Source organism: Sphaeramia orbicularis, chromosome 10 (genome assembly GCF_902148855.1).
Source record: "Sphaeramia orbicularis chromosome 10, fSphaOr1.1, whole genome shotgun sequence".
In the NCBI taxonomy this organism is placed as follows: domain Eukaryota; kingdom Metazoa; phylum Chordata; class Actinopteri; order Kurtiformes; family Apogonidae; genus Sphaeramia; species Sphaeramia orbicularis.
In genome coordinates this window covers 6,059,394-6,086,179 of record NC_043966.1, presented here as the reverse complement: position 1 = coordinate 6,086,179, position 26,786 = coordinate 6,059,394, and the positions used below count along the sequence as shown (strand labels likewise).

General features: G+C 37.3%; 1 long non-coding RNA gene across 1 annotated transcript; it reads left to right on the top strand.

The window, feature by feature from the left end:
- LOC115427317 (uncharacterized) lies at window positions 1-25,346 on the top strand. The gene is made up of 3 exons (XR_003936476.1): window positions 1-11; window positions 8,119-8,124; window positions 25,253-25,346. It is a non-coding gene; the product is annotated as an uncharacterized LOC115427317 (long non-coding RNA).
- Window positions 25,347-26,786: the final 1,440 nt, after the last annotated feature.

Here is a 26,786-nt window from a genome sequence, read left to right as displayed (position 1 = left end):
TCACTGTTACTGTCTTTTTTTTTTTTACAAAAAATGCTGTAAAACTCTACTTGCATACCAGGACATCTATGGATAGACAGAGCATTTCCGAACAACAGCTCTTGTTTGTTTTACACGTGCTTCATACATCTTCTGCAAAACATGCACACAAACATATATTACGCTTTGCTGAATGACTTTTGAGGGTTTCCTGAGTGTGTTGTGCAGATTTACTCATCTTTTCTTTAGCCATTGTCTTGCTTGTGGAGTCGTGAAGTTTTACATGTTCCTCATACTGTTTTGTATAGTTCGTTCGCAAGTGGTAGAACAGATTTGTCGTTGAACTGCACTTCATAGCAACCATTTTTTGGCAAATCTTGCATATAACGTTATTATGACCGATGTCAGTCTTGCCAAAACTGAACCATTTCCAGGTTTTGTGAAGTGGACCCATGTCTCGCTATGAAATCATCTGCTAAGACGGGACACTCCTGCATATTTCCTCCATGTGAGACGACGTTGTGTTTTGGGTGCCGCTGAGTCACCACGAGACTGAATCCTGTCTGCTGACTGGCATCTGAGGCACGCATTCAGCCAATGAGGACTTTCATGCACTTCTCCTTTACCATCTATGCACCCTCTGTTTGTTTTCTTTTCAAGACAGTATGAATACTTGATCATGTAAAATTGCACATCGTCAAATCAACATTTTCGATATTGTCGTAGGCAATATATATGGCCCACCTCTATTATCACTACCTCGTCACAGACTGGTCCTATCAGATGGAGGCTTCAGTTCGATTCAGAGGAGTAATTGTAAACCTTTAGGAAGTCATTTAATAGAAAAGTATGTGTCTAATAACCTCCTGAGACCCAGGAAAGTGAACATTTTTTAGCTTTTTTTACATTAAACAATTGTCTTGATTGGAGACTACATAATGCACCAGTTTTTTTGGATACATTTTTAAAATTCTCTTTATTTATTTATTTTATTTTTTAATGGAATGTCCTTTGCAGCATTTTTCAAGTAAAACTGTCAGAGTTTTGTCCCCTACAGAGGACAAAAAATGCATTGCTGGGTCTCAGGAGGTTATCAGTGTCAATAATTGATCTGATTATTTATAAATGGTTGGGATATGGAAGTAACATGACAAGCCCTCAAGAAAGATGTTGTGCTTCTAATTCTACTTTACTGTAGATTGAAAAGCTCTGCACAATGCTCATGAAAATAAAGGTTTATTGTGATTAAATGTTTTAGGGAATTGGAAATAAACATCTTAATAGGTCACTTTATTTAGCCTCGGTGTAAATATTTCAGTTGAATTTCTAATCCTAGCGATTTCAAGCCAATTCATATAAACACAGCAACTGTTGTACTGATTCTACAGGTGTTTTTCCAACATCAGTCAGCAAGGAGAAATTTTCAAAGCTTAAACTAGAGCTGGATTTTCCGTCTTAACGATGGTCATGAACAAAACAAAGCTGGAAAACTCACCAAGGAACCTTCGAGTGTCATTTAACAAAACATTAAGCTGTACCCGGAGCAGCAGGATGGGACTGTGTCCAGGAGGAGGTCAGGGAGGACCTCGGAGTGCTTTTCTGCTCCATTTGCTCCTTTTACAGCCGTGGAGCAGCCGTTGCTACCCAGAAGGCTCGGTGTGCACGCTGCCCGGCGACCTGCCAGAGATGGAGAGGGTGAAGAGGACGAGGCGGAGGTGGAGATGGATCATAAACCGGCTGGAAAAAGACCTCCACACCTGGGAGACAAAGGAGCAGGAACACATGGACGTTTTACTCCTTAAATAAACACCACAGATCCTCCAACATGACGGAATCAGGGCAGTTCAATTCACTTTTATAACACATCTGATACATGGGTACACTCACCATGCTTTACAGTAAAACTCAGAAAAGAAAACAGATGAGACAGGGAACATAAATCCTCCACATAAATAACTTTTCAGCCACCCATACAATGCATACACATATAAAATACAGGTTTTATGACTCCTGTTCATTTCACAAACAAGCCACCAGTAAAAAAAAACATTGCCATTGTACATTTCTGCAAATTGTGGGTACGTAGAATTTTTCCTCATTATTCAGGACATGTGGTGGATAACGGATTTACTAAATCCAAGACTTGGCGTCAGAGACTGGGAGTCAACTCTGGACTGCTTTGGTTGACCCTAAAAGATGTCGGCAACAAAAAGTATCTACTGATCGAAAATGTATGACTTAAAATGCACTAATTCTATCGATATAAATGAATGTGTGTATATATATATATATATATATATATATATATATATATATAATATATAATATATATATATGCATTTTACACCAATTATTTACATCATTTATATATATATATATATATATATATATATATATATATATATATATAGATATAGATATAGATATATAGATATATAAATGATGTAAATAATTGGTGTAAAATGCAGTTTATCATCATTTCATGGTCATCAGATATGACCCATTTGGACATTCACAGGCTCCATAGTGAACGTGGAAACGCTGTCATTTTCTGAAAAATTGATTGACCAATAAAACCCATGGAGTTTAATAAATAACACTGAATGGAGATGTTTGTTTTTATGTGCAGTTAATGATATATTTAGTTAAAGATGTAAGTTTTTCTTCAGTTTTTTTTATAATATATTTTTAACTAACTCTGAGCTTTTATGAACATCTCCATAATCAGTAACTTAAATGTAAGAAAATACCTGGCTTTTGATTAAAGTTGGAAAATGTATAGGATAATATTACAATAAATGGTGATAAATCACTTAGGAAAGGTTAAATAAAGAGAATAATTCATTTTTGAAGTTTCCACAAAAGTAGTTCCAGGTCTTATGTGTTAAGGCCAGAAATGACCATATTGGGTTAAAAGGGCGGAGAACTGGGAGCATGAGGGATGATGGGTGAGCTACTGTTAAATGCTGGTTGCTATCAAACATTTTTGTGAGAAAATTAACAGTGCAATTTGATGGTCTTGTTAGTGTAAGTTACGCAACACTGTTGTTATACCACTACAATAGAGGTACCAGTCAAGAAAATAAATGTTTTATTCACTTAACAGAAAGTCTGACTCAAGAGGCAGTAAGCTGTCAATTACACCTGTCAATCAAACCCAACAAAGAAGATGTCAAAAACTTTTGTTAGCTCTAAAACCTGATCAGCAGAGGGTGACTTAGAATGTAAAGATGGATCATCAACAGTGGTAGGTCCAAATAAAGACAATTTAAAAAAAAAAGAAAGAAAGAACTTTTATGGGTTCAGTTTTTACCTTGTGCTTTAAAATGTTGTTGTATTTAATTGCAATAACAATAAAAGGAATCTAATCTACTCAATAAGACCATCAACATTAATGTAGATATTTTCCTAAAAAGACATTTTCTCCCTCTATTAAAAAAAAAATGTTCACACAACCTTTGTTTTACAAACATGAGAAACTCCAAATTCTTGGACAAACCGTAGTTGTTGTTGTCCGACCTGTGGACACCGTGGATAATACTGGACGTATCAGACTTAGAGTTCAATCTGTCATGAAGGTGTAGTTCAGTTGTAAACTTATGTTATCCTAAGTATTGGTTGTGGAAGTGTATTCTTTACATGATGTGAATTTATCCATTTGTCCGGTCCGTCTCCCAAAGGAATCTGTGCTGACCTCCATCTACTGCAGGTCATACACTGGTTTATACACCTGGATTTGATGTTTGAGGTGTAGCTTCATCGCACAAAGACATAATAGACATGACCAAAATGGGCTGTGACATTGTTTAACAATCTCTCAGTTTCAAAGACACTACACTTTGGAGAGCGTCTGAAAGTCTCAGGTTTGCAAAATATCTACATTAGTGTGGATGGGACATGAATGTGCATGCATGGATGTAGGACAGGAGGAGTTCAGAGACATGCACAGGACACTTATGCAGAACCACATGAGGATCTGGAAGTTTTTGTCCTGGTTTTACCGCCTGAGAAACGCCTTCCTTAAAATCAATATCCATTAATTGTGCACTATATTTAGAGGATATTCTCCACTTTTCTCTTACTGTCATACAGTCCCTTCCCACATGGAACTGAAGCCCTAAAGCCTCTTAAACCTTCCAGATTTTGCAGACAAAAAGAGCATTTCTGCAGCCGGTGCTGTTGTACCCCTGTGGTGTTTTAATATCTTATCTTGGTACCAAACTTTTAAAAGAATTAACTGATTGAGGCAGCGGTTTATGAGGCAAAATCACCAACCGTGTGTGAGTCCAGTGGTTCTGACTGAACCAATCACAAGACTTCAGGTTGACCCATTGAATCCGACTGAAGGATGAGTGGACTGAACACATCCGATTGGTACTGGTGATACTGAATTGTTTTTTTGTAGAAATTTCATTGAATAGATTCATACTCTACATCGCAGGTGCCCAACATGCAGCCTGCGGACCAAAACTGGCCCGTCAAAGGTTCCAATCCAGCCCACATGATCAATTTACAAAGTCAAACGAAGCTTATGCTGTCGGGGACTGACAGCAAGGGTGTATCCCTGACATCCCCCCAATCCTCTGCTATATATAAATCTATCCACGATAATTGTTAGGCAATCGATATGAACTCAGTTTGAGCTACATTGACCTGACAGTGGCAGAATAATGGTCAGAGAACCAATTTTTTTCCCCACAAAACTCTATCTAGTGAATGAAAATGACACCATATGAACTCTGGATGGTAGCCAGAAAATGGACACTGGTAAAACGATCAATATGAACCAAATTTTATCTCAATCGGCCCATTATTGCTTGATTTATGTCCAAAAAACAGATTTTCAACTAAAGTGCCCCCATTTGGATGCCTTATAATACTCATAGAGAAGCTGAAATCAATAGAGTTCTTCCACTAGGGGTCCCCTACGTTGGTTATAAAGGGAGGAGAAATCCAACCAAATCTGTCCTAGTTATCGCGTTCGCACGAAGGATATCCAGTGGTGGTGGATCTGGCAGCGGCAGTGGTATTTGGGGTAAAACCATTGCGTTCACCAAACTCGATTTCGGGGATGCAATTACACTGAAGATATTAACAGTCAAAGGTGTCAAACTCATTTTGGGTCAGATTCCACATACAGACCAATAGTACTAGCAAACCCACGACTGTTCAGCTCAACACACAAATAAGTCAGTAACTTCTGGGTCATACCAAATGGGATATCAAAAATGTCAACGTGAAACCCAACATTTGGTCCATTTGCTTATTTCCAATTTTTAATTTGTGCGTATGATCGAAAGGCTGAAAAACAACTTGTTTTAGGATTTTTACGTTTTGATTTGTACATGATTAACTAGAAAAGCACTTGGAGAGCACAGACCTCCGCCAAGGCAGATCAGTGGCCCCCCCCCCGCAATCACCACCAAAATCTAATCATTTGTTCCTTGTGCCACTATCAACATTTCCTGAAATTTTCATCCAAATCCGTCCATAACTTTTTGAGTTATTTTGCACACAGACAGACAGACAAACAAACCAACGCCGGCAAAAACATAACTTCCTTGGCAGAGGTAATGAAATAACAAGTTATTTTTTCATTTTCTAATTGTGGATTCTTAATTGAATATGAAAAGAACGAATGATACACGAATTGACTAAGTATCTGGTCGTTGTCTTTTTTGCTGCCTTTTTTCCATCAGATGTTCATATTTCATCCAATAGAAGTAAATTAATGTATCTAGTTGACCCATGTCTATTCATTGCATCATTTTAAACATTACAGTTATTTACTGTTCCCTCCACCAAGGAGGTTATGTTTTTGCCGGCGTTGGTTTGTCTGTCTGTCCGTGTGCAAGCTAATTGAAAAAGTTACGGACAGATTTGGATGAAAATTTCAGGAAATGTTGATAGTGGCACAAGGAACAAATGATAAAATTTTGGTGGTGATGGGGTGGGTGGGTGGGGTACTGATCTGCCTTGGCGGAGGTCTGCGCTCTCCAAGTGCTTTTCTAGTGTTTGTGTATGTATTTATTCTAATTTGGAGAGCAGACAGTGGGTCAGAGCTGGACGGAGGTAGAGTCAGAGGAAGAGGATGCTTTCCCTCGGTGAAGTTCAAGTGGGAACCTCCGGGCTGCGTCCACACTGTAAACAGCAGCAGAGTCGGACTGCAGCCTCCCAGGACTGGCTGCTCTCATGCATTATGCACATGCAGAGTTTGACCGCTGGCCTGTTGCTGATTGGCCGTCTCGGGGTCGGGGTGGGGGCGTGAGGGGGTGGAGGGGGGGGAGGGGGGGGAGGGGGGGGAGGGGGGGGAGGGGGGGGGCTGTGAAGCGTCCATCTCCGGCAGGCTGGATGACTGACTGACCGACTGCCCGGACCCCCCCACCCCCTCACCCCCACCCCTTAACCCCAGCAGAGCCTCAAACACACAGTGAGGATCGATGCAGGTGGACTGAGCTGCTCACATCGACTCACACTCACTTTCTTTGTTTACGCTGAGATGAAGAGATGAAAGCTCAGATCTCTGTTTATAGATGAAATAACACTAACAGCACAGAGAGCGCCCCCTACAGATGGCATCGCGCACACAGTACGAATATGGAAAACAGTTTTAACCCATAAAGACTCAGTGTGACTTTTGTGGCAGTTCCAAAATGAATTTTTCTCTCTATTTAACCTTTCTTAAGTGATTTATCACCAGTTATTATAATATTATCCTCTGTACTTGGCGTTTGTGCAATAAAAATCGGGTATTTTCCCATGTTTATTTCACTGGTCATGTAGATGTTCATAAAAGCTCATATTAAAGTTAACTGTCATAAAATCAGGAACACAGAAAAATGAAGGAAATGTGCCTTTTTCAACAAATTTTATCATTAGCTGAACATAAACTGTCTCCATCCACTGTCATTGATCCAACTCCATAGGTTTTACTGGTGAATGTTGTAGAAGATGATGGTGTTTCCATGGTAACTACAGAGCCTCTGAACGTCCATATGCGTCAAATCTAATGACCATGAAAAGATTTTACACCAAGTATTTACATGTATTGATAGGATTAATGGATCAGAAGTTATTAAACATTTTACATTAGTAGATGATTTTGGTCGCCACTGGTTGTTTGGATCTTTATGGGTTAAGATTAAGAGCAGGTGAAGGTGGTGCTGATGCAAAGGACACTATCTAATAAAACCGGCAAAATAACAAAATAGTCTAAAGACATTGTTTACATTTTTCAGTACTTTTTGTGATATTTTGTGTGATATTTTTTTAATATAGTCTTTTTTTTTTTTTTTGCACTAACTGTTTTTGCTGCTAAACAGAACAGAGCTGCTACATGGATTTTCTTTCTTTTTTTTTTGACAGTGACAATAAAGATGTATATTCTATTCTAAAATAATAGTTTCATAAGTAAATTCCAATTAAGATCATAATCACTCAATCAATGACTGATTCCTCTAACTGATTTTAAACAGAACATTAAAACTCTGGAATCAAGGCTGTTGGTCAGTACGTGTTTCAACTGATTGTATATGTTTTTTTTTGTATGTTTGCAAATGCTTGTATTATTGTGAAACTAATTATGTGACTGTATCACTGTCATCTTGGCCAGGTCTCCCTTGAAAAAGAGATCCCCCTTCTCAGTCGAACCAACCTGGTTAAATAAAGGTTAAATAAAATGAATAAAAAAAGATGCATTAAAGAAGGGCCGCAAACCCTCATGGGCTAAAGACCACCTGAAGTACAGAGCCAAGTATTTTATGTGCATTAGAAAATGTTTATGGAACATTCATCTGCTCTTGTGATGTGGTTTTTGTCTTTTCCTAAAAAACAAAAAAATGTCCTAATGTGAGATGAAAACACCTTTGTTGAACTGATCAGCTGATGCAGCATTTGGTAATACAACAGTAGTGTGGATTGGCTAACGACCAAATTAGTCCTCATGTCCCATCCTCATCCTCTCCTGGTATTCCATCCTAGTATTTTTTACATTTAGGCAATTTTCTCTTCATGCACCTTCAAAGGGATAGCATTCTCAATCTCATGGTACATGTACAAAGACGATAAAGACATTCATTCTTTTAGTAATTTCCTGCACGTTCATGTTTATAAAGCTTTAAATGCAGTAGAAACATTTAGATACATGTAGATATTTTACACAGTAAAGTTCACACATGCTATTTGTCTGTTGGCTTTGTATTATTTACTTTGCACTAAACCCAACAGGATGTGAACAGATGCTATTTTTGGCCCTTTTTGTCATTTCCAGCTGTTTTAATATTGACTCAGGACATAACATTTTCATCTGAAAAACCGACAAGATGGTACTCTGCTTTTACCATTTTATAAAAGATGTGCTCTCTAATTGTTTGTACTTTGACTTTCAGACCTTTTGTAAATTGAGTAAAAACTTTTTTTTTTTTACATATAACAATAATTACAATATAAATTAGCATTAATACAGAGTGTGTTATAATGTCCTAATCAGTGAACTCATATATTGCACAGATCTGACATTATGGTTATTGAATACAACTGTCTGTGTGATAACCTTTACCAAATCACAGAAACATTTTATGGTTTTTCGAATGACAGTGTTTGCTAGTGATGTGTGTTTAGTAAGTGACCTTCGTTTTGGTATGTTCCACCCATTGCTCTTTTCTAGTTCCACCCTCTCAACTAAATACGGTCACTTCTGCTCTGAAAAAGCAAAATGGCACCAACAAAAATGCCAGACTTAAAACTTCAAAACAACCGTCCACAAACCAGCGGTTGACGTCACTGAGGCTTTGACCACTTTTTACTACCGGACCTGAGGACGTCTACATGACCACATTAAACCCACCACGGTCATGAAGGTGCGAAGGCCTGATCCTCTCTGCTCTACAGCGTTAACAATGAGTTCAGAACTTTGTGTTGGAATAATAACACACACTATTGTCTATGACTGTCTCTGTACGAGTCATGTATCCTATTATTTTTTAGAAAATGATGAAGTGGTGTCATTCATCGTACATAAATCACGTTAAAAATAACAGATCCTCTTCAGTATGATCGGCGCAGTCCGACTGAAGCTCCGATCCTCAGTTTAACTCGCCTTCCTGTTTGCTTTGAAAAGCAGCGCTGAGGTTCAGAGGCCAATTCCAGCGTTTCTTTTCCTTTTTTCCATTTTTAATGGAGACGTGTGGCCATGATTTATTCAAATGACAAACCTCTCTGCTCTCTTTTTCTTTCCTGAGGTATTAGTCATTGGTGCTAATGTCAGATTACTTTAGTAGCCTTTCTGCTCTTGATAAATGACTGAGACAGGCTGTAAAAAATAGATCAAAACCACTGGGATGAGAAAAAGGAGGAGTAGGAGGAGGAGGAGGGAGGAAGGCCGTTAAATCATTTCCCTCCGCCGCCCGACAGGCCTCGGAAAATGCCACCCATTATTCCTCTGCCACGGCTAATCAAAGCGCCCAGAGTGATTAGAGACGCAGCAGCAGCGCTCGTCTTCCTCCCACCTTAACAAGCCATTATGACGGGCTGAAGCGCCGCTGCCGCCGCCTTTACCGGCTGAAATATGGAGCACTTCACAGCGCTCGCTACATCACAGGGCAGAGCACGGGGCAGCAAATGGCGTTATTAGCCCTTAAATATGTAATTAAGGAATTTCTGAAGGAGCGACAGCACAAAGAGACGATGCAGAGGAGAAACAGTGACGACACAAAGTCAGTTTATGACCCAAGAACAACAAGAAGATCAAATACCAGCAGATAAAATTTATATTTTAATGAGGAATTAATATGTTTAACACTGAATCTGCCTTTAAAAATGTTCTTCACTGATGTTTTGGGGGGTTTTACTGCTGCCATTTGTTTGGAATTTTCAGATATAACATGGTGGGGGTTCTGTTTGGTCACATGTTTTGCTGTTTGACTAAGTTAAAACAGATAAAGTGTGTAAAAAATTTTAAACATGGAAAATATGCTGCTATAACCACCTGAAATTTATCTAACATCTCCTAATCTATGCTATGTACTCTTTGCAGTTTCTAATGATAATGCTAGGTAATGCTAGGTAGCTACTGTGTGTGTGTGTGTGTGTGTGTGTGTGTGTATAAACACAGAGACTGAATAAAGTTATAAAAAAGTAAGTTAACCTTGAACCTTTTAAACTTATTTAATAAAGGAAAGATATCCTTTTTAATTGCTTGTCTGTTGGACTTTTAGAGCTTATGCTTCTTGAACAAAAAATACTTTTTGCAGTTACCGCTACTTAATTACACCACACAGTCTGTTAGCTTAATGTAGCTACATTGGCTAATGTTCGCATTAATTCATAGTTACATCAGTTCTATCAGTCAGTCTTAATTAGTGTATTTATGCTTTACACAAACTCAACACTGTGGTTGTTCAACACAACTGTCTACTTTAACATTTATTACATCATTGATTTTATTTTATGGTCTGGTGTTAGCAGTGTGTTTAGTAAGTTAGCATTAGCTAAGATTCACCCAATGCTCTTTTTCAGCTCCATCCCTGTGTATAAATGTTCAGTCTGCTCTAAGAAAGAAAGAAAGAAAGAAAGAAAGAAAGAAAGAAAGAAAGAAAGATGGTAACAACCTAAATGTATAAATTATTACCCACAAACCAGTGGGTGACATCACTGAGGCTTTGACCACTTGTTACTTCCAGTCGCTCATCATTCAGTCATGTCAGCTCTGGTGTCGACACAGAAGCGACATCCAGATGTTCCAACGTGTTGGAAAAGTCACGTCTGTTGCACACACAACACATTGGATCATGTTTGCATCTGGACTGCGTTTGCACTGCATTCATCACTCTTTACGTGGAGTTCAGTTCGTTTCACTCACACTGTGGATCCCACATGTCAAACTTTCCCACAGGCTGTGAACACAGCGCAGAGTGTCGTCAGGAGCAGCTGGGTGGGCGGAGCCTGTTGACACCTGCTCAACACCTGGCACCTGTTGTTGTGACCGTCGACGCCATGGCAACGCCACACAGCGCCAAAGTAATGATGGTGTGATTATTAAGGTGTGCAGGTGAGACTGAGTGAACAGGGTTTGGATTATATTATAAAATACATGTTCATATTTTGATAATGTACTAACAGTGTTGTAGTCATAATGATGTATTTTTATATTATCATATCTTACATCATCTTGTTTGACAGGCTTCTCACCTGTGCCCTGGAATAAATACCAAAAGAAACACTGATAATATATTGCATGAAGTTAAATATGGTGTTGAATAAAATCAAATACTGAATGCATCCACCAGAATGAACCCAATAAACTTATCTTAAGTTAACTTTGGTTTTAGAAAATGGATGGTTCTGATACTTAATTCTGATTGGATGGTGAGATAAAATACTTTAAGTGCATCACATCGGCACAAAATGTTGGATTTTATTGTTCAATCGAGGTCATTGTGGTTGAGGTGGAAAGAAATGGACAGGAGAGAGGATAAAGGTAATTAAAAAAAAGACATTAATGACAGACTCTAAATAGATGGAAACGTCCATAACTGTGTGTGGTCTATTCACCACTTTCAGACCTGGTGAGAGAGAAATGAACCACAACTCTGCAACACTCCCAGAGGGACAGAAATGTCAGTGATAGAGTATTTTATTTTGGTATAAATGTGAATATTGCTGCAATGTTACTAAAAACAGATGAACATGATGGAGCCATATCTTAACATTTGACAGTGAAATTAAAATGCAACCACTCAAGTCAAATAGGAATACTGAAGTATATATTAACTGCTTTAGTCATGCTATTTACCAGACAAACCTTTAGATGTAACACAGGACTGAAACATAACTTCAGCTGCATTTCCACTTCTGTCTTATTCTAATAAATGTTGTTGAAGTCATACATTTCGTGGCAGAAAAAAGCTTGTTATCAATATATTATTGCTTCTTTTATGAAACCTTACCAGGTACATGTAGTAAGAGTTTGTAAAATCAATAAGTCATATGAAGCTGTGATCTACAGTGATTTTAAGGGGGTTTTAGGTCAGACAAACACCCTTATGCATGATTGTAAAATCACCATAAACCACAGTTTTTGGGGGGTTACTGCTTCATTGCAGATAGGTGAAAAAAAAAAAACTTAATTTGTACAAATATTCTACTGTGATATCTAATTTTTCTTGAAAAGTAAAAGAATATTTTTTGAATCAGAAATTAAGCTGAAATGCACAGGCCGCACCTTCAAGTATTTAAGAAATAAATGAATGAAAAAACAAAAGTAAAGGCAAATCTAATGACTGTTAATGTAGCCTTGAAATTATGTATAAAAAAACCTATAAAAAAAACAGCTGTAAAGCATCCCACCATCACCATCTTTATGCTTACGTTTAGCTAGGGAAAAGTGCAGTTATAAATCAGAAATTAAGCTGGACTTGTCTTTAATAGAGCCACAGATACTGTAATATTATATATATATATATATATATATATATATATATACATACATACATACACACACACACACACACACACACACACACACACAGGGTGGGGAAGCAAAATTTACAATGAACATTTAGTTGTTTTTTCTCAGCAGACACTACGTCAATTGTTTTGAAACCAAACATATACTGATGTCATAATCATACCTAACACTATTATCCATACCTTTTCAGAAACTTTTGCCCATATGAGTAATCAGGAAAGCAAACGTCAAAGAGTGTGTGATTTGCTGAATGCACTCGTCACACCAAAGGAGATTTCAAAAATAGTTGGAGTGTCCATAAAGACTGTTTAGAATGGAAAGAAGAGAATGACTATGAGCAAAACTATTACCAGAAAGTCTGGAAGATACTATTAAAGAAGAATGGGAGAAGTTGTCACCCCAATATTTGAGGAACACTGGCGCAAGTTTCAGGAAGCGTATGAAGGCAGTTATTGAGAAAGAAGGAGGACACATAGAATAAAAACATTTTCTATTATGTACATTTTCTTGTGGCAAATAAATTCTCATGACTTTCAATAAACTAACTGGTCATACACTGTCTTTCAATCCCTGCCTCAAAATATTGTAAATTTTGCTTCCCCACCCTGTATATATGTGTGTGTACATATATATATATATATATATATATATATATATATATATATATATATATATATATAAATTTCATAAGATACATTTTTGCACTAAGTATGTTATGGAATATAACATTAGCAGTGCAAAAATATACGGACGATATGGAAAATAAAATTCGATGTGTAAAGCATTACACTAAGGACAGGTTCACATTATTTTCACTTATAAATGAGTCTTTAAATAAAAGTATTGAATAGCACCACTGTTAATGTGACTGAAAATTCATATTAAAAACCCCTCAGTTGATATCCTGTCCATGTGTAGTTGTTTCATCCACACCGAGCCGTAACGTGGCCTTGAACAGTCGAGTTCTCGGAGCTCTGAAAATGTGCCGGGTCATTATCATGTGCAGCCATCTCTCAACATCAGAGAACCAGCTCTCAGTTTCCCCTCGATGGCAATTAGAAGAGTGTGATGGGATGAACTTCACTGTTTTAGCCACGAGCAAAAAACTCTGCTGTCAGACCACTGACGACCTGAGGAGAGAGGAATCAAACCGACGGGAGGAGGGAGGAATCAAATCCAGCTCTGCAGCCCGGATCCACGTAAATCCAGAAAGAGAAGGAGTGAAAACTGAACAGAACGACGGCAGAAACCAACTCCCATTCCAGCTTCAACACACGCTGGAGTGGATTTGGCCTCAGTGTCCACAGACTGTCCCACTGCCAGAGGTGGAAAGTAAATATACACATTTATTTACTGTAGAGATTTCAGGTTTTCTGATTATTTATCTTTCCCGACAGTTTTTACCTTTTACTCTCTACATTCCGACACAAATATATCTTACTTGTTTCATTTCAAAATAGATTTGTTACTTTAGTTTAATGCAAAAAAGAAAATGATTGATTCTTTTTGTTTTGCATAACAGTGTACTTAAACAGCATCCAAACTGATTTCAGCCTCAAGGAAGGAATGATAATGTATAGAAAACATGACAAACAAGACGAATACAGCATAAAGGACAAAATGAGTCATACATGATGTAAAAGATGAGATGAAAATGACATAGAAAATGTAATAAAACAAAAACCATGCAAAAGATGCAACAAGAAGCAAACAGCACAAAAAGATGCAACAATACTAAAACGTAAAGTCCATGAGGCAAAATCAATAAAAGACGAGATTAAATGAAATATAAGATGCAGCAAAATGAAAACAATGTTAGAGACACAAGTTGAAAATGAGAAAACGTGCAAAAAGCTAAAACCAACATAAGATGCAAAAAGAAAAGAAAAGAGGATGTCAACAAAGCTGCACACACGATGATACAAAAATCATATAAAAGACACAGGACAAAAACACAACAGTTGTAGTCTCTGACTTAGTACTTATTTTATTTTGACTTAAGTTTTAGAATTTTGTTGCCTTTTATTTTTTCCTTATTTTGTGTTTCCACCAGTATAAGTATAAGCTATGAAACAAATGTTTTCTTTGTCTGCTGTGATAATGAGTCATGATCATTTTGTGTCAATATTTCAATGTTGTGTTCAGTATTGAATTTGATGTAATGACTTTATATATCTAAACAGGACTGTCTACGCCCCCCAATAAACACTTATGTTAAATTAGCTGGGTGTTGTTGAAGCTTAACCCATAAAGATCCAACAAAAAAACAAAACCATCAACTGATCTAAAATGTTTCATAACTTCTGATCCACTAATCCTATCAATCCACGTAAATAATTGGTGTAAAGTACAGTTTGTCATCTTTTCATGGTCATCAGATATGACCCATGTGGACATTCAGAGGCTCTGCAGTGAACATGGAAACACTGTCATCTTCTACAACAGTGATTCTCCAGTAAAATTCAGGAAGTTTGATAAATGACAGTGGATGGACACTTTTGATTTTGTTTAGTTAATGATACTTTTGCTGAAAAAGTCACTTTTTCCTCATTTTTTTTTTCTGATTTGATCTAATAACCTTTGAATTGACCCTGAGCTTTTATGAACATCTACATGATCAGTGAATGAAATATAGGAAAATACATAATTTACACTGAGAAAACTTACAGCAAAGAGGATAATATTCAAATACATCATAATAAATTACTTTAACAAAGGCTAAATATGAGAAAAATTCATTTTGGAACTGTAAAAAAAGTACCACTGGGTCTTTATAGGTTAAAGTCCAAACTTGAATCACATCTTCATTGCTTCATGGGTCCATTTGTGACACATACTGTCCAAATACTTATGGCCCTGACTATATGTAGATGACAGAGGAACTGTGACATCGCCCACTGGTTCTTGAACAGCTGATTTAAATCCACAATTTTACAATTTGGCCCATGCTATGTTGGCTCTGTGGAGCAGGAAGGGACCATATTTGGCTGTTTAAAAAAAAAAAAAAAAAAAAAAAAGGAGGAGGAGGAGGGGGGGGGGGGGGTTGGGGCTGTAAGAGCAGGAGTCAGAGCCATCTTCACAGGGTCATGGGTGAAGTAATGGTCAGGTCCAGTGTAACAAAGTCATTTTACAGTGTCAGGAAGAAATATTAGTAATATTGTAGTAAATAAATAGAAACTCCAACATGGCTGATATCAAAGTCTTCTATTTGACCTGATGTCTGATTAACAGAATAATTTAAAGATGGACCACAACACTTATGAGAGGGTCCAAATAAAACTGGAGAATAGAGAATGGAATGACTTAGAAAACTAGAAAAGCACTTGGAGAGCGTAGACCTCTGCCAAGGCAGATCAGTGGGCCCCCCCACACCCGATCACCACCAAAATTTTATCATTTGTTCCTTGTGCCAGTATCAACATTTCCTGAAATTTTCATCCAAATCCGTCCATAACTTTTTGAGTTATCTTGCACACAAACAGACAAACCAACACAGACAAAAACATAACCTCCCTGGTGGAGGTAAAAGTTCTATCAACCTATTATTTTCAGAGAAGTTTATCGTAAGTCTATGAAAACCAAGGCTTTTTGGAGCAGCATCTAGTGGCTTTCAGTGGCATTACAGCTTGAAAATACTTCTGCAATGGCATCATTTTGGACCCAAAGTCAAAAACCACCTCCTTCGGTCGCACCATCTCAAACTGCCACTTTTCAGTTTGTTTATTTCACACTCATCAATCAAAAGTTGTTCGTCTCTGTAGAAGATGTTAACGATCATCACCGAGGTCGTCTGTTACCAAACCAACTGTTTTCACTAAACAGTTTATTCAGGGAACTGAGCCATATTTCCCATTGGACTCCATTCAAATAGAACATAAGAACACACAGATGTTATGTATTTACACCACAGACTGGAATCTCCCCCTTAAGCCATAATCTCTGATAATACTTTTGACATGTATTAAAACCGACAGTAAAAATCTCACCTCCAGCTCTTGCATATTGACCGTATCTTCTCAAACATACTCAGCCTTGTGCATTATGGTTTTTCTCTCTGTAAAGCCTCAACTTTTTGTACCAGATCAGTCTCTATTTGTTTACAATGAGACAACAGATACAATCATCATAATGATATCCTACAGAGTGAATTCTTCAGAGGTTAGATTTCAGAAAGTAACATCTGTGAAGATTCTCCTGTGTTTATGAGTCAGGTTTGTCATCAGATCTAGTATTATTGGCTGGAAAGAGTCAGATGAGAAAACATGCCTTTGCAGAAACCCTAAATATATCTGGAAATTAAACGAGATTGAGTGTAGATTTTACGTAACTACTGAAGCCCTGCTCAGACCACATGATAACCTCTGGTCCTAAATGTGATTTTAACGTGAATGACTCAAAAACTGCAGGTCAACATCCACAGGGGGCAGGATAATCCCCATAAACCCCCATGTAAAAATGTCCAACTTTATATCACAAATAAAAATATTTTCAGCCTTGAACAAAAAATGGTTTGTCTCTATTAAGCCAAACATTAGACATAATTAAGAGCGGGGTTCCAGTGATTGACAGGTAAATGTGTCTGTGTGGGCTTTGACTGATAGCTAGTGCTAGCTCAGCTGCTGAGTCAGATATTCAGTTATTGAATAAAACTTTTTTTTTCCATGAAACTGCCAGTAGTTGTGTTAAAGGAATTCTTGTAATAAGACCATCAGAGAATTCTGTCTTGAAGTTCACCAGTAGTTATTTACAATAACAAGCACAACTTAGTTGTATTAGCATGTTAACATTAGCTCTGTTGAGGTATATGGTTGTCAACTAGCCAGCTAATTAGCTCAGGTTGCTGTAATGTGTTTATGCATTGTACATATTTGACATCACTACCGGTATTTGGAAACATCTGTATTAATATTTACTAAATAGTATTTAATATGGCAGACTTCGTTTTACTACTTGGCCAATTTTGTCTGAGGTGGAGACTCAAAAAACAAATAAAAATGACAAAAATGACAGGTGATCAGACACATACATCACACAGATTCTGAAACATTCCCAATCAGCGACCTGCAGAAGATGTAGATGAACCATGTTGGAGCTGTGATGTGGTGCACCCACAACTGATGGAAAGCAGGAGTTAATCAATGTGGACTCCTGTTCCAAAAATGTGCTCATGTTTGCAAAAATTCATGTTGATGGTTGTCTCATAGCTTCAGCAGCCCACAAACCCATGACAGTTCACTACCCATAGATGGTTCAGACCAACAATTGAACCAAGGGTTAGGGTTAGAACCGAGATGAATGTGTAAGCGAAGAACAAACCACCAGCCTGCAGCGTTTGAAATCCTGTCATGTCATACAAATGCATTACTGAAGGTGGATTTCTGGTGTTGATGCAACAACATAAACATAAAGTAAAACTAGATGGTAGAGAATTTTCCCCATCAATTCCATAGTTAAAGGAGTGATATTTTGCTTTTTTAAATGGAATTATGCATTCTCAAACATTCTCTGTGCTCTACATAAACTGTAAATGCTCTGCTTGGGTCTGAATTCTTCATTCATTCAACTACACAGGTCCATCTTCAACCCTATTTCTGAGGAATGACACCAGAAAGGTGGTTTGGAGCGCTGGCCCTTTAAATGCAAATGAGCCACTTCAGGCCCCGCCCCCTCCAGGTTGTTGGCTGTGCTGCTCTGTCCCATTCAACTAACAGCTAAACATTTTAGGTAATTGGCCCAAAGTTTGGACATATTTTCAGTATGGACTTCAACTGCTGCTGACAAACAATTACGTTGTACTAGGAGAAATGTTCATCGGAAGTCTTGACCTTATATGTGCAAATGTCGTAACGTAACTAGTTATAAACGTAACAAATTAAGAAGGAATTAATACGGCTTGTAGAAATCCACTCGATTTTTGCCGGAATGAATATGAAGATAGCTTTGCAGCACTTGGAGGGTTCAAATTCAAACTGTATGAACTATTAGGGTCCAAATACACAAATAAATGAACTAAAGACTAAAAAAAGTGGGTTTAGATAAATATGACCCCTTTAAGAAAAGTTGGTGTCACCTCTAAGCACATACATCAGTTATGGAGATAAGATGATGATGCTGTACTAGTTAACAGATGAACTACAACCCATAAACACTAATAGCACACACTACAGCCCTATGTTCTGAAATAAACCCCTGGTAATTTGACAAACTGAATCACTGATGACGCCATCTGATTGAGCTGAGTCACTTCACAGCACTGCAAACATTACCTGCAGCGTCCTAAAAACATGCTACAAAGTCATTCAATTATTGCACATGTGTCATTATTGAACATACATGGTAAAATTATCATACAAATGCATTAATAATCATTCATCTGGCAACTCAAGAGTGATTTCCCCTCCAGCTCCACAGTCACTTCATCTTTGTTTTCACAGACACTCTACTTCAGACTACATGTTCTGATTGTCAGAGCCAGAATTTATAACTCTATAATCTCTAATCTGACACGGACCATCTGACATTACACAACCTCCAAACCGGACTGAAAGACTCAACAGCGAGAGGAGATGGACTCCAAGTTTTTTTTTTTTTCTTTTTTTTTTTGTTTTTTTTTTTTACAGCTTTGTGGAGAAACAGCCAAAAAGTCGTACATTATTTACCTCTGAGTTTAGGGAGCGTCTGCCAAAGAAACAATCCTGTGCCAGAAAGTTTCCAGCTCTCGTCTGCTGGGGATTACGGCGCTAATAATTCATAAACCTGTCATGCTGCTTTTTGGAGCTGAGGCTCACAGATACATGAAATCTGTTTGATAAAGTTTGTAGATGAACATCCGCCTGCATCTCCTCAGATTGTTAATAATGATGATTAATGATCAGTAATGGCAGTGATCTGAACTAATCGGAAGTCACGCTTTTATTGATTTTTTTTCCCTCCTTTTGTGGATAAAATCAAATATGTTTCAGGCCTTTTACATACGGCTTTTGATGCTAAAATACCGTCAAATAAGCTTTTTCTGTGAAGCTGAATATTTGACCAACATTTATTTCTTTTTACTCGGGCAACACGTATTAAAAAAAGATCATAAAACATACAGAACACCGGTGGAAGGAGGTGAAACATGTTATTAAAGGTATTGTAGTTTGAGTGAAAATGAGCTGAATTGATTTGCGCCTGAAACCAACCATGTCCTTGGTATCGTCAGAGGCTCACATTAGTCCTGTGTTTTCTTGTTTCTTCTCCTCAGCTATCGATTAGTGAGCTGAAAACTTGACAAACGGACGAGTCCCGCAAGGCCGAGGGGAGTTTTCAGGAAACAACCTTGGAGATGACGGAGTGAAGCCGATTATTTATTTATCAAATCACTTCCAGCTCACGTGCCGCCTTCTTTCTTTCTTTCTTTCTTTTTTAATCTCAGGGGGGAAATAAAAGAATCTGACAGACGATGGAGGGATGATGGAGTGACATGAGCGGATTTTAACGATTAGTCAGGACATCACAGACAGGATGGTGATGGAAATCATGTTTTTCTACTTTTTAAACATCACTTACAATTAATCACCTCCACTTAGGACAAAGAACTGACGATTAATTTGACTAAAATAGGAAAAGTAAAGTGTTTTCACCAGTGTCTGGTTTGGGTTTTGTATGTTTAAAAGAAGAAGAAGTTTAAAAGAAAAAGTAAAAACAAAGTGTAAATGTGACTGCTGGCTTCCACATCATTAGTTTGTCTGTGTGTTCTCTCCAATAATGGTACAAAAAAAACAAAAATAACCTAAAACTAAAAAAAAAAAAAAAATTTTGTTCTTTGACTTTCTTTGAAGGAAAATAAGTTTGCATCTCTTTTTTAATACACAGTTCTCACTAAAATCTGTAATTTCTTTCCAAATCCTATCTCCCATATTTTGTCAACCTGCGTACTTAATTTGTTTCCAACTGGAAGGAGAATAATTTACAATTCATCATATCCTCTCCAATAGCTAAAGCTAATTTTTAGCATGACTTGTGTCTATTTCCCTGGAAATACTTAGTGCTTAGAGTGACTGTGTTTGTGTCTGAGTGGTTGCTCTGTCTGGTTGAGGATCTTTGTATACTCGGTCCATAGGTCTCCCTCTGATTGGTTGAATGCAGGGTTCGGTGGCCTAAAGTGGCTAAAGTGGTTATTTAATGCTGACTGGCTTCTTTAACCTGTACATCTGTATTTAAGACCTGCGTTTCTGACAGCACTTCAGCAAAAACTCGCTGCAGTATCCTTCATCCTCTGTCTGCAAACTGTTGAGTGATTATCTGCTTTGTGAACTTTGCAAGTTGTAGAAATAGTTTTGTAAATACGTTAAGTCAGTGGTTGGTGTGGTACTCACAAAGCACTCACAAAGGAGTAATTATTAGTAATTATTCTACTTTGTACTGATTTTCTCCAGTTTTGTTAAATTAGGGAGGGCTGAGGTTATTACATACACAAGAACAGAGGAATTTGTTGGTTTTTACCCCTCGACCAAAGGGTATTGTAATCGTTTTGTCGTCTGTCCGTCTGTCTGTCCATTCAACGACATAATCGCATTATCTGAAGAACACATTGGCATATCTGCACCAAATTTATACTGTGGATGAATCTTGGCATGGAGCAGAAGCTGATTGAAAATCAGTGACCTTGACCTACTTTTTCAAGGTCAAATGGCCTTGTGCAGTAATAATATCTGAGTACTTTCAAATATAAATATGTAATAAATTTTACACAAAGACAGTCTAATCTAAATTATAGGCAGGACCTTTCAACAGAATTTTACACTACATTTGGCCGAGAGGGATTAAAAGTGTGCAGCACGTTATGTTCTCAAGGTGGCAACAACAAGAACAAAGTTCATTTGGGCTGTTTCATACTTCAAGTCAAATGCAGAACTCCCGGGAAATCCTCCGCTTTTACCTATTAACCACACCCACTTCAAATTTGTGACCAATCACACAATCAATAGTTGTCGGACACCACACAAAAAAAGTTCTGCCCGGATGATGTGTCGAGAACAAGCTGTAAGAAAAAAATGACGTCATTTCTTGCAGCTCTGGGAGACAGAACACATTTCTCTGTTCTTGCAGAGGATGCAATAACCTTAACTATTTGGTTTATTTTCATTGAGAGTTAGTTTTTGGTGATTGTTCTGTTATAAAGGGAGGTATAGTCGCTCCACAGCAAGAAGGTCCTGATTTCAAAGTAGAGATGGAATTTTTAATTACTTTTTGAAGCTGAATATTTAAGCCAATTTTAATTGATTAGACAGTTAATTATGACATCATTGTTACCTCATACCCTCCACCCAAGCCAGCATAATAATACTAAAAAAGCTGACCAACCAAGGAGCAGGTGAACCATGAGTAAAACTTTATTGGACGTTACTTAACACATGCAGTACTTGGGCAGAAACTGTGCCATAAACATTAGTTCTGCCTCTTATTGAAGTAAAACATAAATCTCCTCCAACTCCCAAAGAGTTCAGCAATGTGTAGAGTTTCAGCTTATCGATTATTCATGCAGATCTCTGGTTGAAATCCAGCGTTTGCATGTTCTTCTCATGTCTGTGTGGGTTCTCTCCTGGTTCTCTGACATCCCCCAACCATCCAAAGACATGCACCTTAATGGGTAAACTGGTCAATCTAAACTGTCCATAGGCGTGAACGTGAGAGTGAACGGTTGCTTGTCACCTCTGATGAACTCTCAACACCTTCTAGATAGGATCAGCTCCAGCATCTTCACGACCCTCAGGAGGATTTAACAGCTATAGAAAATGACTGAAGGAATGAATGAGCTATGATTGCTGTTTTGGCTTGGGTTTACTGCTTAAGTAATTACAGTTTTATTTTCCACTTTTTGATGACTTGTAGATAATAAATTGCAGTTCTCTAGTTTCCTGGCTGTGGTTTGGCGAATGGAATGGGAATTCCTTTACTTTGTGTTGTGTTCTTAACCCCCTAGATGACGGGTGAATTGAGTAAAACTGTAAACTATAGAGTTACCTCACATGAAACACACAGTGTACATGCTGGGGGCTTTTATTGTGAAAAGCAACAACAGAAGTTGTGCCCTTTTGGTTTAGCATGATTGGGAGACACTGAACATTTCATTACTGCATATATCTGTGCTTATTTGTTAGTGCGTTTATTTTACTTTTACTTGAACAATATTTGAAAGGAACTAAAGTTATAAGAAAGAAAGCCAAACTTCAAAAGTACAGTATCCCTGAGATGTAGTACAGTGGAAGTATGTTTCAGAAAGTTGAAATACTCAAGTGCATTGAGTTTGTACTATAAAGATAAAACACTTCTCCAAACAGAGTACTTTAAAGAGTTAATTCTAAAGTAAACACTGTGTTTCTCCTTAAAAAAAAGTTATTTATTGCGCAGATAATTAGTTTGGGAGAAGTTTTTTTTATTTTGTCCTGGACATGTCAAACTGTTTTATAATGTAAATAAGAAGTCGTCTAATTGGGTCTGGCAAATTTTCTTCATGATGGATTTCATCATGAACCAAAAGAAGAAGAAAAAAGATTCATTTGTGATGAGGATGTGAGAGGAAACCGACTGTCTGAGCGTTTTATTAATCGTCTTCCCCCAATTTAACTAAGCAGGGCTGTCATTAAAATCGCTGAGACTCTCGTCCCGTACGAGCTTTTGTCACGACACAATTTATCTTTTTGGCTGCTTTAAGCCTCCAATTTGTAATGAGTTATTGGGCTGTTCGGGAATATTCCCATGTGATTGAGCAGGAAGTATTCGGGACATGATTTATAGATGTTAATTGTAGTGTTCAAAAATTCACAATGGAGTGCAGGAGGAGGGAAAAAAAGGAGAAAGAAGTGAGGTGCACATCTGGAAAAGTCATCATGACCGAAGTCAAGTTCTGGTCCTGGGAGGGACGTAAAAGCAGAGCTGAATGTGAACTAAGCTGCACCCCAGAGAGTACAAAATATTTTCCCCCGTCAGCTCGGCCCCCGGCCCCTCGAATCCCAAATCTGACGACCTCTGCCGAACCCCCGTCCACATAATATCCCTCTCTGCAGGAGCGCTGCCCAAACAAGACATATTTGTATTTGATATTAAAGCAGCATCAAGCAGGGAATCAATCACTCCAAGTAGAAACATTTCAGAGGGGGGGAGGATGGGAAAACAATCTGCGTCTTTTCCTGAAGCGGATCCCACCTGCAGTTTGAGGGAAGCCGTCCGTGGAAGCAGAACCCACGAGCAGTTCATGAAACGACTTGAACGGAGGCCAGAGCTGCTAATGACCCCCACCACCACTTCGACTCCTCCCCCTCCGAGTCCATCAGTGAGTCCATCTATAACCTCTGAACACATTTCCAAACAGGGAGGACCAACGTAATGCGATGATGGCGGCGTTTTAAAGAATCTACGACAGAGCAGAGAAGTCACCGTTTTCTCAAGAGTTCATTATGAAACTGATCAATGAAGCAGCTGTTGATGGATTCTGATTTACTGCAGAAAACACAATTAAGTTCTTAATGTAGACCATTTAACGACATGAAATCTCTTTTTTAAACAATCATCAATTCAACCAAAACTGAAAATTTACAATAATCTTACCTCCTCATAAACACCAATATTTACAAAACTACCAAAATAACAGCTAAATTATATCAAAAAAAAAAAACTTTGACAAATTAATACTTATTTTGTGTTATGAATGCTGTGATAGAGAGAAATCTAAATTGTTTGCTTTTAAGGGAAAGTTCATTAGTGTCTCCATCTGTTTCAGATATTCAGATTCTGGGAGAACACAACACATTAAGATATGAACTGATGGAGTTTAACCAATTTCACGGCTTGTCAAAGAGGTTTAAAGGTTTACATACAAAATAAAATGACAGGTTTCCTTTAAATTGGACCAAAAATGAATGTGAATTGCAGCTGGTTTCCTTTTCATTTACAGCTGCACAGAATCAATTCCATAAAACTACTGATTGTGTGGATCAGTTAGTCGCTTAAAAGTAATTTCAGAGACTTTAATGACAAAGCATTTATGTGAAAATGTATTAAAACCCCATTTTTGGTGTTGTTAACACATGCAGATACCGCAGAACAGTTATGCAAAAAACAAACAAAAAAACACTATAGCCTTGGTATTTTTCTCCAAATCTACCCATAAACAGTTTAATAATGCTGTCACCAAAACCAGCTGATATCATAAATCAAGCCATGAATAGTTTATTAAAGTTCAGTTTCAACATTTTTATCACTTTGGAAATAACTGCAATGACATTTAATTATTTTGTCAAAACAAAACAAAGTGGACTGCATTATGTTTATGACAAAGTTTATCCCTAGCAATAATTCTGTTGCATATGAACGGTTTGATTCAGACAAAAATCTCATGATACTTTAACATCAGCTGGACAAAGAATTTTCAGTGGTGCAGTTTAATAATATGTGTATGAATGTTCTGCAGGGATGTGCATATTGACAAGTCTATAGTTGAATATCAAATCTATAAAATAAATCAGTGTGGCAAATTAAAGTTTGTGCTTGTGTATATAGAAGACATCTGGGTTCGTAAAAGTGTGTGAAGTTACACACAGTAAAATCACAAACTGGTTTTGAATGTGTCCCCCTTCATCCTGTGAAAATCTAATCCATGTTAATGATGTTCATCTTAAATTAATCCAATAATTCTGAAACATTCATATGCACATTTAACTCAAATATAACTATATTCTGGACTCATGTAAATACCATATTGGGTTTGAATATTCTGACTTTTCCAAATGGAGCATTTTCCTTCTATGACACAGAACATTTCTCCAGTTTTATGAGGATTCTTTGGACATGGATAGAGTCCATTCAGAATATGAATCTCATTTGTGGGTTTTACCACAGGTTGTGACACACGGCGCCTGTTTACGATCAGCTGGAGCACAGACAAAGATCCTCTCTGGTACAGATGGATGCTCTGTACCAAAGACATTCTTAGTTCCAATTGTAGGTCAGTTTGCAAGGAGAAATACACTTGTAAACCTTGTGAAACAGAATATTAACACATAAACACATTTCTGTAATACAGCAAATATCCTAAGGGTGAATTTTTGCAGGAATGGAAGAGGGAGGCTGAGTTCACACAGCTGAAAAATATAGTTTTACTCCAGGTATGCACAGCTGCATGTGAAGAGGAATAATTTTCTTTATTACTGCAGAAATCTGTACTTGTAACTTCAGGGTCACACACAATATGGGAACTTCAAGTGCTGTAGTTTACACGGAACACTGGTTTTCACTGTCTTTGCTAATACAAATGTTTTCTACACATGCACAATCTGGAATCTGTTCCAGGTTGGCCAAAGTTAGTTTTTGTGAACATTACTTTACAAACTCTAAATTCTACTGTTTCTATTGAGTCCATATGTATGATCACATGAACCAATACAGTTTTTTGGAATTTTCTGTGTGAATTCAGACTGATGCTGGGTCATTTATGGTCTAAACGACTGTGAGAGGATTGAGGATGATGATTAAGTACCTGTTACACTTCCTCATGTCTACCACAGAATGATGCAGTAGCTGTTTAAAGTTCCTACTTTTTATGCATTTATATTAGTTAAACTATTTCAAAGCCTTGCAGCAAAAGGTGAGTTATTGGTTTGTGGTTAGAGTTTACTCACAGAATTACAGAGGTTGTTTTGCTATAAAAAAAATATTACAGAATTATAAATCATACACTGTTGCCCATAAATCTGGAATAAATGTATTTTTAAGCACATTACTTTTTTTATTCCTATTCTACTCTTCTTATATTGTGGATAAATAAAGTGTTCTGAATCTGAATCTATTCATACACATTAGTAATCACCTTTACCAGGTTCAATGATTACATACTGAGTCCCAGTTACACTTTATCTATCAAGAATAAATCACATTCATCTCATGAAAAGGGGTAACATTATTTTATCATTGATCTGAGATTACACGAAGGTAAAATCTTAAGTGTAATACCACTGATGACCACTAGGGCTCCAAAAGTTTAAGATTTATTTATTCAGACAGGCCTACTCAATTCCATAATTTCGCTCTTATCTACTGCCATTTTATGTACCTATGTGTTTTATATATGTATATATGTAATTTTAATTGTGTTTTATTTATTTTTAACAATTTTGTATGGTGACCTTGAGTGTCCTGAAAGGCACCTATAAATAAAATGTATTATTATTATTATTATTATTATTATTATTATTAAAAGACTTTTACTGAACTTCTCTGTGAAAATCCTGATATTTTTATCCATCCATCCATCCATCCATCCATGGACTCATTCTGGTCTCACTTGTATTTCAACACTATAATA